Here is a 15,142-nt window from a genome sequence, read left to right on the forward strand (position 1 = left end):
GCTTATTGAAACCGGTGAGATACACAGAACTGATTCTTAATGAGGGACAGAAACTGTCCCAAATGCCACCCTTCTCCTCGGACCTAGGCCAATCCCTCTGTTCATCGTTTAGAAAAGCACTAAGGGTAGTAAAAATTGTTCAGTAGAGAACTGATGTGCCAACAGTTTAATGAGAGCCCTCAATGCATGTGACTGGGAGGAAGACGGGTCAGAAATTGAGTTGGAGAGAGATTGATTGAAGTGGAGCTCCCTGTGAGAGAGTAGGGCAGGAGAGGAGTCTGATGGTGAGGATTAGAGGGGAAGGCATTGTGGAGAGATGATGCCCTGCTTCACATCATCATTACCCTCAATTCCACCAACATTGCCAAGGGTGCCAATCTCAAGAGCTTGCAGAGATGCGAACAATTCTCAGCATGTGGCCATGGTGCCCAATACTCCTCATTAGCTTTAAAAAAGATGTTTGATTTAATCTTGAGATTTGTGATTTAGTTGGATGGGAGTCGCTGTGGATTTGAAAATCTGCACTCTCTCTTGAATCTCATCCTGCAGACATGATTTGGAGGTACCGGTGTTGGACTGGGGTGGGGTGGACAAAATTAAAAATCGCATAACACCAGTTTATAGTCCAACAGGTTTATTTGGAAGCACTAGCTTTCGAAGCACTGTTCCTGATCAGGTGGTTGTGATAAAGGAGCAGCACTTCAAAAGGTAGTGCTTCCAAACAATTCTGTTGGACTATAACCTGGTGTAGTGTGATTTTTAACTTCTTGCAGACACATTTCAAAGTCAAAGAACAAAGAAAATTTACAGCCCAGGACCAGGCCCTTCAGCCCTCCAAGCCTGAGCCGATACAAATCTACTGTCTAAATCTGTCGCCCAATTGATAAGCATCTGTATCCCTCTGCTCCCCACCTACTCATGCATCTGTCCAGATGCATCTTAAATGAATCTATCGTGCCTGTCTCTACCACCTCTGCTGGCAACACATTCCAGACACCCACCACCGTCTGTGCGAAGTACTTGCTGTGTGTATCCCCATTAAAGTTTTCACCTCTCACCTTCAAAGCACGACCTCTTACTATTGAATCCTTCACCCTGAGAAGAAGCTCGTCTCTATCCACCCTGTCTGTACCCTTCATGATTTTGTAAACGTCAATCAGATCCCCCCCCCAATCTCCTTTTTTCTAATGAAAATAAACCTAACCTACTGAACCTCTCTTCATAGCTAGCACCTTCCATATTAGGCAACATCCTCGTAAACCTTCTCTGCACCCTCTCCAAAGCGTCCACATCCTTTTGGTAATGTGGCGCCCAGAACTGTACACAGTATTCTAAATGCAGCTGAACCAATGTCTTGTACAATTTTAACATGACTTGCCAGTTCTTATACTCAATACCCCGTCTGATGAAGGCAAACATACCATATGCCTTCTTGACCACTCTATCCACCTGTGCAGCAACCTTCAGGGCACAATGGACCTGCACTCCCAGATCTCTCTGCTCATCAACGTTTCCTAAGGCTCTTCCATTCATTGTATAATTCACTCTAGAATTAGTCTTGCCTAAATGCATCAACTCACATTTGTCTGGATTGAACTCCATCTGCCACTTTTCCACTCAACTCTCCAGTCTATCCATATTCTCCTGTATTCTTTGACAGTCTCTTATGATTTCTGCTACTCCACCAATCTTCGTGTCATCTGCAAACTTGCTGATCATACCAACAGTGCCCTCTTCCAGATCATTTTTGTATATCACAAACAACAGTGGCCCCAACACTGACCCCTGTGGACCACCACTGTCACCTTTCTCCATTTCGGGAAACTCCCTTCAACTCCTACTCTCTGTCTCCTGTTGTTCAACCAGTTCTTTATCCACCTCGCTAGAACACCCTGCACACCATGTGACTTCACTTTCTTTATTGGTTTACCATGGGAAATCTTATCAAATGCCTTATTAAACTCCATGTATATGACATCAACAGCCCTTCCTTCATCTAACGACATCCACTGCACAAAACCATGTTGCCTATCACTGATAAGCCTATTCTTTTCTAAATATAAATAGATCCTATCCCTCAGCACCTTCTCCAGCAACATTCCCACCACTGATGTCAGGCTCACTGGTCTGTAGTTACCTGGAATATCCCTTCTACCTTTCTTGTACAGGAGGACAACTTAAGCAACCTTCCAGTCCTCTGGCACCTCACCTGTGTTTAAGGATGCTACAAAGATATCTGTCAGGCCCCAGCTATTTCCTGTCTCACCTCCCTCAGCAACGTGGGATAAATCCCATCTGGTCCTGGGGATTTGTCCACCTTACTAACCTCTAGCCTACCCAGCATATCTTCCTTACTTATGTCAACGTGATCCAGACTAATCAAACTTCTATCTCTAATCTCAACATTCATCATGTCCCTCTCCTCAGTGAACACTGATGTAAAGTAATCATTCAGAATCTCACCCATTCTCTCAGGTTCGACACACAGCCTTCCATCATTATCTTTTAGTGAATCAATCCTTTCTCTAGTTACCCACTTGCTTTTCATATAAGAATAAAATGCTTTGGGATTCTCTTTAATTCTGCTCGCTGAAGCTATTTCATGACCCCTTTTAGCCGGCTTGATTCCTCGTTTAAGACTGGTCTTACTCTTCCGATATTCTTCCAGGGCCCGTTCTGTTCTTAGCTGCCTAGACCTTATGTACACTTCCCTTTTCCTCTTGGCTAGTTGTACAATTTCTCCTGTCATCCATGGTTCACCAATCTTGCCCTTCCTATCCTTTGCCTTCAATAGGACGTGCCTACCCTGCACCATCTTTAACCTCTCTTTGAAAGCCTCTCTTTGAAAGCTATTTTCTCTTCAAATAGCTGTGTCCAATCCACATTTCCCAGCTCCTGTCTAATTTTGATCTACTTGGCCTTGGCCCAGTTTAGTCCTCATTCCTTAGGACGACTCTCATCTTTATCTACAAGTATTCTAAAACTTACAGAATTGTGGTCACTGTTCCCAAAGAAATCCCCCACTGCAACGTCTACCACCTGTCCTGGCTTAGTGCCCAGTACCAGGTCCAATATGGCCCCTTCCATCGTCGGACTATTAACATACTGCTCTAGAAAACTCTCCTGGACGCTTTGTACAAATTCTACTCCATCTAGACCTCTGACGCTAAGTGTATCCCAGTCAATGTTGGGGAAATTAAAATCTCCCATCACCACTACCCTATTGCCTCTACATCTTTCTATAATCTGTTTACTTATTTGTTTTCTACCTCACGCTCACTGTTGGGAGGCCTGTAATACAGCCCCAACAATGTAACTGCACCCTTCTTATTTCTCAGCTCCACCCATCTTGCCTCACTACCCAAGCCCTCCATAGTGTCCTCCTTTAGCACAGCCGTGGTATCACCCCTGACCAACAATGCAACTCTACCCCACCCCCACTTTGACTTCCCTTGCTGTTTTGTCTGAAGCATCTATATCCTGGAACATGCCAATCATGCCCTTTCTTCAACCAAGTCTCTGTGATCACAATAATGTCATACTCCCAGGCTCCAATCCAAGCCCTTAAGTTCATCTGCCTTATACACTATACTCCTTGCATTAAAGTAGATACATTTCTGGCCACCAGTTCTTTTGCATTCATCTGGTCTCTGCCTACTCTTCCCTTTATTAATGTTATCTTCATTATTCTTACCGTCTCCAGTCTCCACCTCACTGCCTCCTTCTTTTCTCTTCTGGTTCCCAGTCCCCTGTCACATTAGTTTAAAACCTCCCCAACAGCGGTAGCAAAACCTCCCCAAAGGACATTGGTTCCAGTCTGGTTCAGATGTAGACCGTCCATTTTGTAATAGTCCTACCTTCCCCAGAACCAGTCCCAATGTCCAACAAATCTGAACCCCTCCCTCCTACACCATCTCTCAAGCCACATGTTCATCCTGCCTATTTTGTCATTTCTACGCTGGCTAGCACGTGGCACTGGTAGTAATCCCGAGATCACTATCTTTGAGGTCCTTCTCTTTAACTTCTCTCCTAGCTCCCTGAATTCTGCTTTCAGGACCTCATCTTGTTTTTTACTTATATCATTGGTGCTTGTATGCACCAAGACAACTGGCTTTCACCCTCCCCTTTTAGAATGCTCGGCAGCTGATCGGTAACTTCCCTGACCCGAGCACCTGGGAGGCAACATACCATCCGGGAGTCCCGTTTTCGGCCACAGAACTGCAGATCTACTCCCCTCACAGTAGAATCCCCAATGACTATGTCCCTATGAGTCTTTTTCCCGCCATTCTGAACTGCAGTGCCCACCACGGTGCCGTGATCCTGGCAACTGGTGCCTTACCCTGGTCGGCCATCTCCCCCAACAGTATCCAAAATGATATACCTGTTTTGGAGGGAGATGAGCTCAGAGGACACCTGCACTGCCTTCCTACTCTTTCTCTGCCTTTTGGTCTCCCTCAGCAATCCTAACCTGCATGTGACCAGTTCACTAAACGTGCTATCCACGACCTCCCCAGCACCGCGGATGCTCCACAGTGAGTCTATCTGCAGCTCCAGAGCCGTTGTACGGTCAAACAAGAGCTGCAGCTGGACATACTTCTTGTAAAAGTGTAAGGGTCAGGAATATCAGACACATCCCTGAGCTCCCTCATCAAGCAAGGGGCATGGGTCTGAGGTCCCCTGCCATTGTAGGCTTAGCTTTATATCAACTAACTAAATCCAAACAATGCCCTTAAATATATGAAAAAGAAAGATAAAGGAAAAATAAAAGCTTTATCTTACAGAATCTTTTTCTTCCGGTTCGAGGTGGGGGGGTGGGGGTGTGTGCAGGAGGGAGATACTACACGTGTACTATCTCGGGTTTAGCCACTGCCCAAATATAAATTAAGCCCTTACCTTCCCGGCAGCCCTCGCTTCACTCCACCTTCTCTCCTCGCCGCTCTGTCAAAATGGAGGCACAGCCAACCCCATTTTCATCTGTCACCGCTTGATCAGCTTTTCCTTTCTCCCTGCCCCTTTATCTGTCTGACTGCTCTTCTGTCTCTTTCTGGGCTCCATCTCCACCTATTGCAGCAGTGAGATGCCTCATCCCCCAACCCCCCCATCTGCACCTTTTCCTCGCTCCTATCAGTTACCATGAAGGATTACTGGATCTGAAATGTTACCTCTGCTTTAACTCAACAGAATCTGCCAAACCTGCTGAGTTTCTCAAATGATTTCTCTTTTCATTCACATTCACATCCAGATGACATTCCCAAGGTGGGACCGCACTTCCTATTGGCTTTAAGCTCGAGATGGACAGACTTTCTAACCAATCAGAGCAGGATGGAGAACCAAGGCCCTCCCTGAGGACTCTCACGGTGTCAAGATTAGAGTGGTGCTGGAAAAGCACAGCAGCTCAGGCAGCATCCGAGGAGCAGGAAAATCGACCTTTCGAGCAGGAGCCCTTCATCAGGAATGAGGCTGGGAGCCTCGGGGATGGAGAGATAAATGGAAGAGGGGTGTGTCGCTGAGAGTGTAATCGGTGGATGGAGGTGAGGATAAAGGTGATAGGTCAGAGAGAAGGGTGGAGCAGGTAGGTGGGAAGGAAGATTGACAGGTGGGACAGGTCATGGGGACAGTGCTGACTGGAAGGTTGGAACTGGGGTAAAGTGGGTGGAGGGGAAATAGAAACCAGTTCCACCAGAGAAGACACCAGATGGCCTCCTTCTTTAAAGACCGTGATGTCTCCTCCCGTGTGGTTGAAAATGCCCTCCAATGTATTTCAGCCATGTCCTGCACCTCTGCCCTCAACATTAGACATCCATGGCTGATGAAGGAACTCAGAAAAAGAGAGAGCCTATAAAGTGGCCGAGAGCACGGGGAAATCAGAAGATTGGGAAGACTACAAAAACAAACAGGATAACAAAGAGAAAAATAATGAAGGAGAGGATCAAATATGAAGGTAAGCTAGCCAGTAATATTAGAAATGTGAATGAAAGTTTCTTTCAATACATAAGAAACAAATGAGAGGCAAAATTAGAGATTGGGCTGCTCCAAATTGATGCAGGAAGGCGAGTGCTGGGAGATAAGGAAATAGCTGAACAACCTAACAAATACTTTGTGTCAGTCTTCACAGTGGAAGACATGAGTAATATCCCAACAATAGTCAAGGGGCAGAGTTGAGTATGGTAGCCATTACAAAAGAGAAAATACTTGAAAAGCTAAAAGGTCTAAAAACTGATAAATCTCCTGGCTAGGATGGGCTACATCCTAGAGTTCTGAGGGAGGTGGCTGAAGAAATAGTGGAAGCATTGGTTATAATTTTTCAAAAATCACTGGAGTCAGAGAAAGTCCCAGGTGAATGGAAAATCGCTGTTGTAACCCACTTGTTCAAGAAAGGATCAAGACTAAAGATGGAAAATTATAAATGATTAGCCTAACCATGGTTGTAGGTAAAATTCTAGAATCCATCGTTAAGGATGAGATTTCTAAATTCTTGGAAATGTAGTATCGATTAGAATAAGTCAGCATGGATTTAGTAAGGGGAGGTCATGCCTGACAAACCTGTTAGAATTCTTTGAAGAGGTAACAAGCAGGTTAGACCAGGGAAACCCAGTGGATGTTATCTGCCTAGACTTCCAAAAGACCTTTAATAAGGTACCTCACAGGAGGCTGCTGAGTAAGGTGAGGGCCCATGGTGTTCAAGGTGAGCTAGTGGCATGGATTGAGGATTGACTGTCTGACAGAAGGCAGAGAGTTGGGATAAAAGGTTCTTTTTCAGAATGGCAATTGGTGACAAGTGGTGTCCCGCAGGGTTCAGTGTTGGGGCTGTAGCTGTTCACTTCCTACACAAATGATCCGGACAAAGAGATTGGGGGCATTCTGGTGAGGTTTGCCGATGATATGAAGTTAGGTGGACAGGCAGGTAGTTCTGAGGAGGTGGGGAGGCTACAGAAAGATTTAGACAGTTTAGGTGAATGGTCCAAGAAATGGCTGATGAAATTCAATCTGAGCAAATGTGAGGTCTTGCACTTTGGGAAAAAGAACACAGGACACGGACTATTTTCTAAACAGTGAGAAAATTCATAAAGCCAAAGTACAAAGGGATCTGAGAGTGCTAGTTTAGGATTCTCTAAAGGTTGACTTGCAGGTTGAGTCCGTGGTTAAGAAAGTATATAATGTTGTGATTTATCTCAAGAGGGTTGGAATGTAAAAGCAGTGATGTGCTACTGAGACTTTATAAAGCTCTGGTTAGGCCTGATTTAGAATACTGTGTCCAGGTTTGGGCCCCACACCTCAGGAAGGACATACTGACACTGCAGCGTGTCCAGTGGAGATTCACACAGATAATCCCTGGAATGGTAGGCCTAATGTACGATGAATGGGTGAGGATTCTGGTATTGTATTCATTAGCATTTAGAAGGTTGAAGGGAGATCTAATGGAAACTTACAAAATAATGCATGGCTTCGAAAGGGTGGATGCTGGGAAATTGTTTCTGTCAGGCAGGGATACTAGGACTCATGGGCACCGCCTTAAAATTAGAGAGGGTCAATTTAGAACGGAAATGAGGAGACACTTCTTCAGCCAGAGAGTGATGGGCCAGTGGAATTCATTGCCACGGAGCACAGTGGAGGCCGGGACGTTAAATGTCTTCAAGACAGAGACTGATAAATTGTTAATTTTGCAGGGAATAAGGGATACAGGGAGTGTGCGGGTAAGTGGCGTTGAAATGCCCATCAGCCATGATTGAATGGTGGAGTGGCCTCGATGAGCCGAATGGTCTTACTTCCACTCCTACTTCTTATGGTTAGATTAGATTACTTACAGTGTGGAAACAGGCCCTTCGGCCCAACAAGTCTACACTGACCCGCCGAAGCGCAATCCACCCAGACCCATTCCCCTACATTTACCCCTGCCCCTAACACTACGGGCAATTTAGCAAGGCCAATTCACCTAACCTGCACATTTTTGGACTGTGAGAGGAAACCGGAGCACCCGGAGGAAACCCACGCAGACACGGGGAGAATGTGAAAACTTCACACATTCAGTCACCTGAGGCGGGAATTGAACCCGGGTCTCTGGCGCTGTGAGGCAGCAGTGCTAACCACCGTGTCACCGTGCTGCCCATAAACATTATAACATTACAGTCTCCTCTGGACTGGGAGGAAGTGTCAGGAGACTGGACGGTTGCCAGCATTACAGCTTTGTTTTAAAAAGGGTTGAAAACCTAAGGCTAATCCTGGCGATTACAACCTTGTCAGTTTAACTATGGGGAACAATTATTTGGGATAAAGTCATATGGAAAAAATATGGGATGGTTAGGAAAAGTCATGAGGAAATTGTGCACATCTGCCATTCCTAGTTACTGAGTTTTACAGCATAGAAACAGGCCGTTTAGTCCATATCCCTCCAAAGCTATCCCATTCACGTACCTGCCCAAATGTTTCTCAAATAATGAAATTGCCCTCACTTCCACCACGACCTCTGACAGCTCCTTCCTGACACCATCCTCGGTGTGAAAAAAAATTGCCCCGCTGGATCCTTTAGTATCTCTCCCTCTCTCACCTTATACTTATGCTGTCTAGTTTTAGACCCCCCAACCGTGAGGAAAAGCAGTTGGCTATCTTCCTTATCTGTGCCTCTCATTTTATAGACCACTATAAGGGGACCCCTCCTTCTCCGACACCCCAAGGAAAAGTTCGAGCTTATCCAGTCTTTCTGTATAACTCAAACTTTCCAGTGCAGGTCGCATCCTCGTAAATCTTTTCTGCACTCTTTCTAGTTTAATAATACCATTTCTATAGCAGGGTGACCAAACGGCATGGAGTACTCCAAATGTGGCCTCACCAATGTCTTGTACAGCTGCAACAAAACGCCCCAATCCCTGTATTCAGTGTTCTGACCAATGAAAGCTGGCATGTCGAAAGCCTTCTTTACCACCCTATCTACCTGTGGCTCCACTTTCAAGGAACTATGAACCTGTATCCCCAGATCTCGTTGTTGTATAACGCTCCCCAGAGGCCCATGACTGTAACTCCTGCCCCGGTTTGCCCTACCAAGATGCAATATCTTGCACCTGTCTAAATTAAACTCCATCTGCCATTCCTCGGCCCAGTGGACCAGTTCATCAAGATCTCGCTGTATTCCCAGATAACATTCTTTACCATTCACTAAACCATCGATATTGGTCTTATTCACAAATTGGTTAACCATTCCTACTAAATTCACGTCCAAATCATTTAAATAAATGATGAATAACAGTGGACACACAACCTCCACCACCCTCTGTCAAACCAATTTTGGATCCAGTTGGCTAGCTCTCCCTGAATCGCAGGAGCTTTAACCTTACTCAACAATCTACCAGGTGGTACCTTGTCAAAAGCCTCACTAAAGTCCACATAGACAACATCTCCTACATTGCCCTCATCTACTTTCTTGATCACCTCTTTGAAAACTCAGTGAAATTCATGAGACACGATTTCCTATGAAAAAAGCTATGCTGACTATCCCAGACTATTGTTGCCTTTCCAAATACCTTCAATCCTGTCTCTCAGAATCCCCTGTAGCAACTTACACAGATGATAAGCTCAATAGTGGAAAGTTCCCACGCATTTCCCTACAACCTTTCTTCAATAATAGTACAACATTAGTAACTCTTCAATCTTCGGGCATTCCATTCCTGGCAGTCGATGATACAAATATCTCCACCAGGGACCTCTCAGTATCCTCCCTAGCCTCTCACAGTCCAGGAAGACATTTCATCATGTCCTGGGGATTGAACCTTAATTCACGTTAAGACTTCAAGCACCTACTCTTCTGTACTTTGGACTGTCTTAAAGACATCACAATTTATTTCACCAAATTCCCTCGCATCCATGCCTTTCTCAACAGTAAATACTGACAAGACATATTCATTTAGGATCTCATCCATCTCTTGTGGCTCTACCAGGTCTCCCAACCTCCAGTTCCGATCATCTCTATGCCAGAAGAGATCCCAATGATCCAAGTGCCTGAATACCTGCCCCATCTCTCAAGCCACGCACTCATCAGCCACATCCTCCTATTCCTACTCCCGCTTCCACATGGCACCGGAAGTAGTCCAGAAATTACTGCCCTCGAGGTCCCACATTTTAACCTACTGCCTGACTCCTTACTATCACTGTTCAGGACCTCATCCCTTTTCCTATCTATGCAGTTGTTACCAATATGTACAATGACTGCTCACACTCCCCTTAAGAATTTCATGCAACCACTCAGGGATGTCCCTGACCCTGGCACCAGGAAGGCAACACACCACTTTGGTGTCTCGATTGCTGCCACAGAAACATTTGTTTTTAACTGTCCGTAACCGTTACAGGCATCTAGAAATAATTCTTGACTGCGGAAAAATAGTTGTCACCACAACCCTCTCACGTGGACCTGATCAATCATTAAACTTTTTCCTTTGCATGTAACCTGCCTCAAAGTTGAAAGATTGAAGCCCGTTTGTGTAACCTTTGTTCGGGACTTGCAATGGTAGATTATAAACTGATGGCTTCCTATCAACAAGTATAATTACAAATCAATAAAAACTAGTGCTTATCAGATTGAGTCACCCTTGGTAATTGTAATCGGAGTCTCAACTTTGACCAGAGAGTGGGACAAATTGACTGTAAGGACGGGAAGAAGACTCTCAATCAGTGGCCTTTGGTTAGGCTGTGTGGTTAACATGATACTGTATACATCCAATTGTGTCACTTTGCACAGTGCTCGTTATGAGGTAGGAACAAAACCAATGAAGCATGGCTCGAAACACCACCATTCCAGTAAAACTCTACTTGTCCCACTAATTGGAGTAAAAAACAACAGCCTGAGGCATCAGTCTGATTACTGCATCACTTTGTTTCGAAATAAGAATAAATGTGAGTGTTATCTATTCCGGGTATTTTCACAGACGGTCAGACTTGTCCTCTGCTCTTTGCAGCCTCCTTCCTAAGCAAGTTGCCAGAAAAAGCTCAGCAGAGAAGATGGAAAATTGATCACATTAATTTCCCAAGCCAGATATTGATGTGGTTGAATCTGCAGCTATTACCAGAGTCTCAGTGTTAAATGGAAGGATATTTGATAGTGACTGAAACAAACAGAAATTGCTAGAAAAGCTCAGCAGGTCTGGCAACAACTGTGCAGAGAAATCAGAGTTAACGGTTCGGGTCTAGTGATCCTCCCTCAGAATGTTTTACACTGTATAAGGGATCCTTTTGAAATTATTGTAACAAAGAAAAGTAGAGAATAGTTCTGAGGACAGGTCACTGAATCCCAAACATTGTCTGATTTCGCTCCACAGATGTGACCAGGCCTGCTGAGCTTTTCCAGCAATTTCTGTTTTTGTTTCTGATTTCCAGCATCCCTAGTTCTTTCAATTTTTATTTGATAGTGACTACTTCAAACAACTATAAACATGACTGCACTTGGAGCATACATTGCCACGGCACTTCTATTTGCCATTAAGCCAAACAAAACCCAATTCCTAAGCTGCTATACCTAATCTTTTGTCATCCCTAAACACGACCCTGTATGAATATCCTTTCACATTGTTGTGGTTCTCTTCGCCGAGCTGGGAATTTGTGTTGCAGACGTTTCGTCCCCTGTCTAGGTGACATCCTCAGTGCTTGGGAGCCTCCTGTGAAGTGCTTCTGTGATCTTTCCTCTGGCATTTGTAGTGGTTTGAATCTGCCGCTTCCGATTGTCAGTTCCAGCTGTCCGCTGCAGTGGTCGGTATATTGGGTCCAGGTCAATGTGCAGATTGATTGAATCTGTGGATGAGTGCCATGTCTCTAGGAATTCCCTGGCTGTTCTCTGTTTGGCTTGTCTTGTAATAGTAGTGTTGTCCGAGTTGAATTCATGTTGCTTGTCATCTGCGTTTGGCTACTAAGGATAGCTGGTCGTGTCGTTTTGTGGCTAGTTGGTGTTCATGGATGCGGATCATTAGCTGCCTATGTAGTGTACAAAATCCCATGCAAGGACTGCACAAAATACTACATAGGACAAACAGGAAGACAGCTAACGATCTGCATCCATGAACACCAACTAGCCACAAAACGACATGACCAGCTATCCTTAGTAGCCACACACGCAGATGACAAGATGAGTTCGACTGGGACAACACTATTATTATAGGACAAGCCAAACAGAGAACAGCCAGGGAATTCCTAGAGGCATGGCACTCATCCACAGATTCAATCAATACGCACATCGACCTGGACCCAATATACCGACCACTGAAGTGGACAGCTGGAACTGACAACCGGAAGCGGCAGATTCAAACCACTACAAATGCCGGAGGAAAGATTACAGAAGCGCTTCACAGGAGGCTCCCAAGCACTGAGGATGTCACCTAGACATAGGACGAAACATCTGCAACACAAATTCCCAGCTCGACAAACACAACCACAACAACGAGCATCCGAGCTATAAATCTTCTCACAGACTTTGAAATCCTTTCACATTATTGTAACGAATAGAAGTAAAGAACATTTATTTTGCACAGAGGCAGTATTGTTGTATTGTGGTTCTTGAACTAATAGGATGAAAGCTCCAGACAGTGTACCAATTCTGCTGTGTTGGCTGATTCAATTTGAGATCTATGAAATCACGTGGAATACAGTGGCAGTGAATGTAACAGCTATTTTCATCAAAGCTGATTATTTTTTCAGCAACTTACATTTGGGAAGAAAATCTGCCATCCCATTTTTTTTTTCGCAGACCCACGGTGTGATTGACTGGTAAATACTCTCTGCCATGCTTCGCAAGCCTGCTGAGGTCAAGAGGTGGGCAAATTGACAACAGTTTCACTGACAACCTAATAAACACTAAAATGAAAGGAAACATAGGAACAGGAATAGGCCGATCAACCCCTCAAGACTCTTCTGCCATTCAATGCGATCCTGGCTGATCTGTGGCCTAACCCCATTTACTTGCTTTTGACGCAGATCCCTTAATATCTCTGCTTAACAAAAAGTTATCAACCTCAGACTTGAAATTAGAACTGATACAGCATCCACAGCTATTTGTGGAAGAGGGTGTTAAATATATACCTGCCTTATGCATAGATGTGCTTCCTAACACCTTTTGTCCTATACACAGACCATATCACCTAGTTCTCGAATCAGTGAAAAGAGTTGATCCCTACCTACCCTGTCTTTTCCTGTTAATATCCCAAAGAGTTTGATCAGATTATCACTTAAACTTCTAAATTTATAAAGAGACATCACACGAAATGTCTGTGACCTCTGGGTTGTTAGTTGAGGAACAGAACTCAGCTCAAAATTCTTCTAATCTTGCAGTCATAGAATTATACAGCACAGAAACAGACCTTTGGGTTCAACTTGTCCATGCCGCCCAGCTTTCCCAAACTGAACTAGCAGTGGTGTGATGTTTTCTGGCTCCTGTAATGGAGTTTTAAATTTCCACCAGAGAATGTCGCAGATGATGAGTGACTTTCCATTATTATTATGCAACAAGCATCCACCTGGAGCAGGTCTTGGGAGCAGGATTCCATATGTTTCTGCCTTGGAGGCAAAAGCACCATCCTAAAAATGGGCATTTCAAATTCTGAGCAACAGGGCACCAATAAATGATGGTTGAAAACTAACCATTCTGTTCATTTTACTTTCCGCAAAGCAACTTTTCAGAAATATTATTGCGTACCTCTGAAGCAGGCAAGACTCGGACTCTGGCCACCTGACTCAGAGATGGGGACATTACCACTGCACAATATGCCTCTGAAGGCACATTACGCTTAGTAACATTGCACCTCACCCTTTAAGTACTTGTGAATAATTTAGATTGCTACTCCCAATATTCAACACGGGAGCAAAATTGGGCTCTTGCGATACTTCTACCTCTGGCCCAGGAGCCCTGGGTTCAAGACCCAGCTTCTCTAAAGATGGGTCTGAACAGATTGATTGAAATATTTAGAGACTCTTTTGGCTGGGTTTTTGTATTCATTCACAGGAGAAAGGCTTTGCTGGCTCAGGAAACATTTAATTCACCTCGCTAATTGCCCAGAGGCCAGTTGTGATTGAGTCACATTAGCGAGGTGGTCTGGAGTCACATGTAGGCCAAACCAGGTAAGGATGGCAGTTTCCTTCCCGAAAGAACATCAGTGAACCAGGAGGGCTTTTCCCAAAAGTCAACAATAGATTCACGGTCATTGTGAGACTCTTCATTCCTGATTTTGTACAGAATACAAACTCCACCAGCTGCCACGGTGGAATTTGAACTTGGGGACCAGGCTCATTACCAGCATCCCTGGATTAACAGTTTAGTGACAATACCACTAGGCCATTGCTTCCCCTAGCCCAGAGGCCTCTATTTAAAACCCATCTACTTCAGAGCTGTGCCACAACGCATCTGAATGCGAGTTTAAGAAGCATCCATAAGTACAAAATTAATTTATCCTACAAGTTAATTTTGGGTGAGTGTTGTGAAGATGTGGGGTGTACTATACCTTTAAGAGAGTTAAAAGCTACAGAACTACCTGACAGAAAAAAAAGATAATGTAAGATGCCCCAGCTACTGGTGTAGCTAGGGTAGCTGGTTGCCAGGAAACGACAAAACAGAATCGAATTAGGCCAATCAGTTTAAATTATACCCCAAAAAATACCAACTCCAATCCAGTTTGAATTTGGTATATTGACAATCTTAAAATGATACAATCCAGTGCTTTAGGGGTATAAGACCAGGGAAATTTGAACAGTTGGGAGGAGCATCTTCTCAACTGCCACAGCATCTGCACACTGCCCAGCAAAATAGCTCTCTTCAAAGGTCCCTTTATCGATCAGTAACCTGTGACACAATATCCCCAAGGAGACCGAAAGAAGACTGAAATACAGAGAAGAACAAAAGCTGTCTGATTTTGAGATAAGAAGTTTTGTTTTTTTTTTGTAAATCTTAATCAGGGGTGTTTTAATCGGACTAGTATTGTATGTGCAAGGTTTGTGAAGGTTTGTAGCTCAGGTTGAGGTTTAGGGTGTAGGTTTGCTCGCTGAGCTGTAGGTTTGATATCCAGACGTTGCATTACCTGGCTCGGTAATGTGACCTCCAAGTGAAGCGAAGCTGTTGTCTCCTGCTTTCTATTTATATGTTTGTCCTGGATGGGGTTCCTGACATTTGTGGTGATGT

Source organism: Chiloscyllium plagiosum, unplaced genomic scaffold (genome assembly GCF_037043375.1).
Source record: "Chiloscyllium plagiosum isolate Xiang-an unplaced genomic scaffold, Cpla_swu_hap1 HiC_scaffold_18, whole genome shotgun sequence".
In the NCBI taxonomy this organism is placed as follows: domain Eukaryota; kingdom Metazoa; phylum Chordata; class Chondrichthyes; order Orectolobiformes; family Hemiscylliidae; genus Chiloscyllium; species Chiloscyllium plagiosum.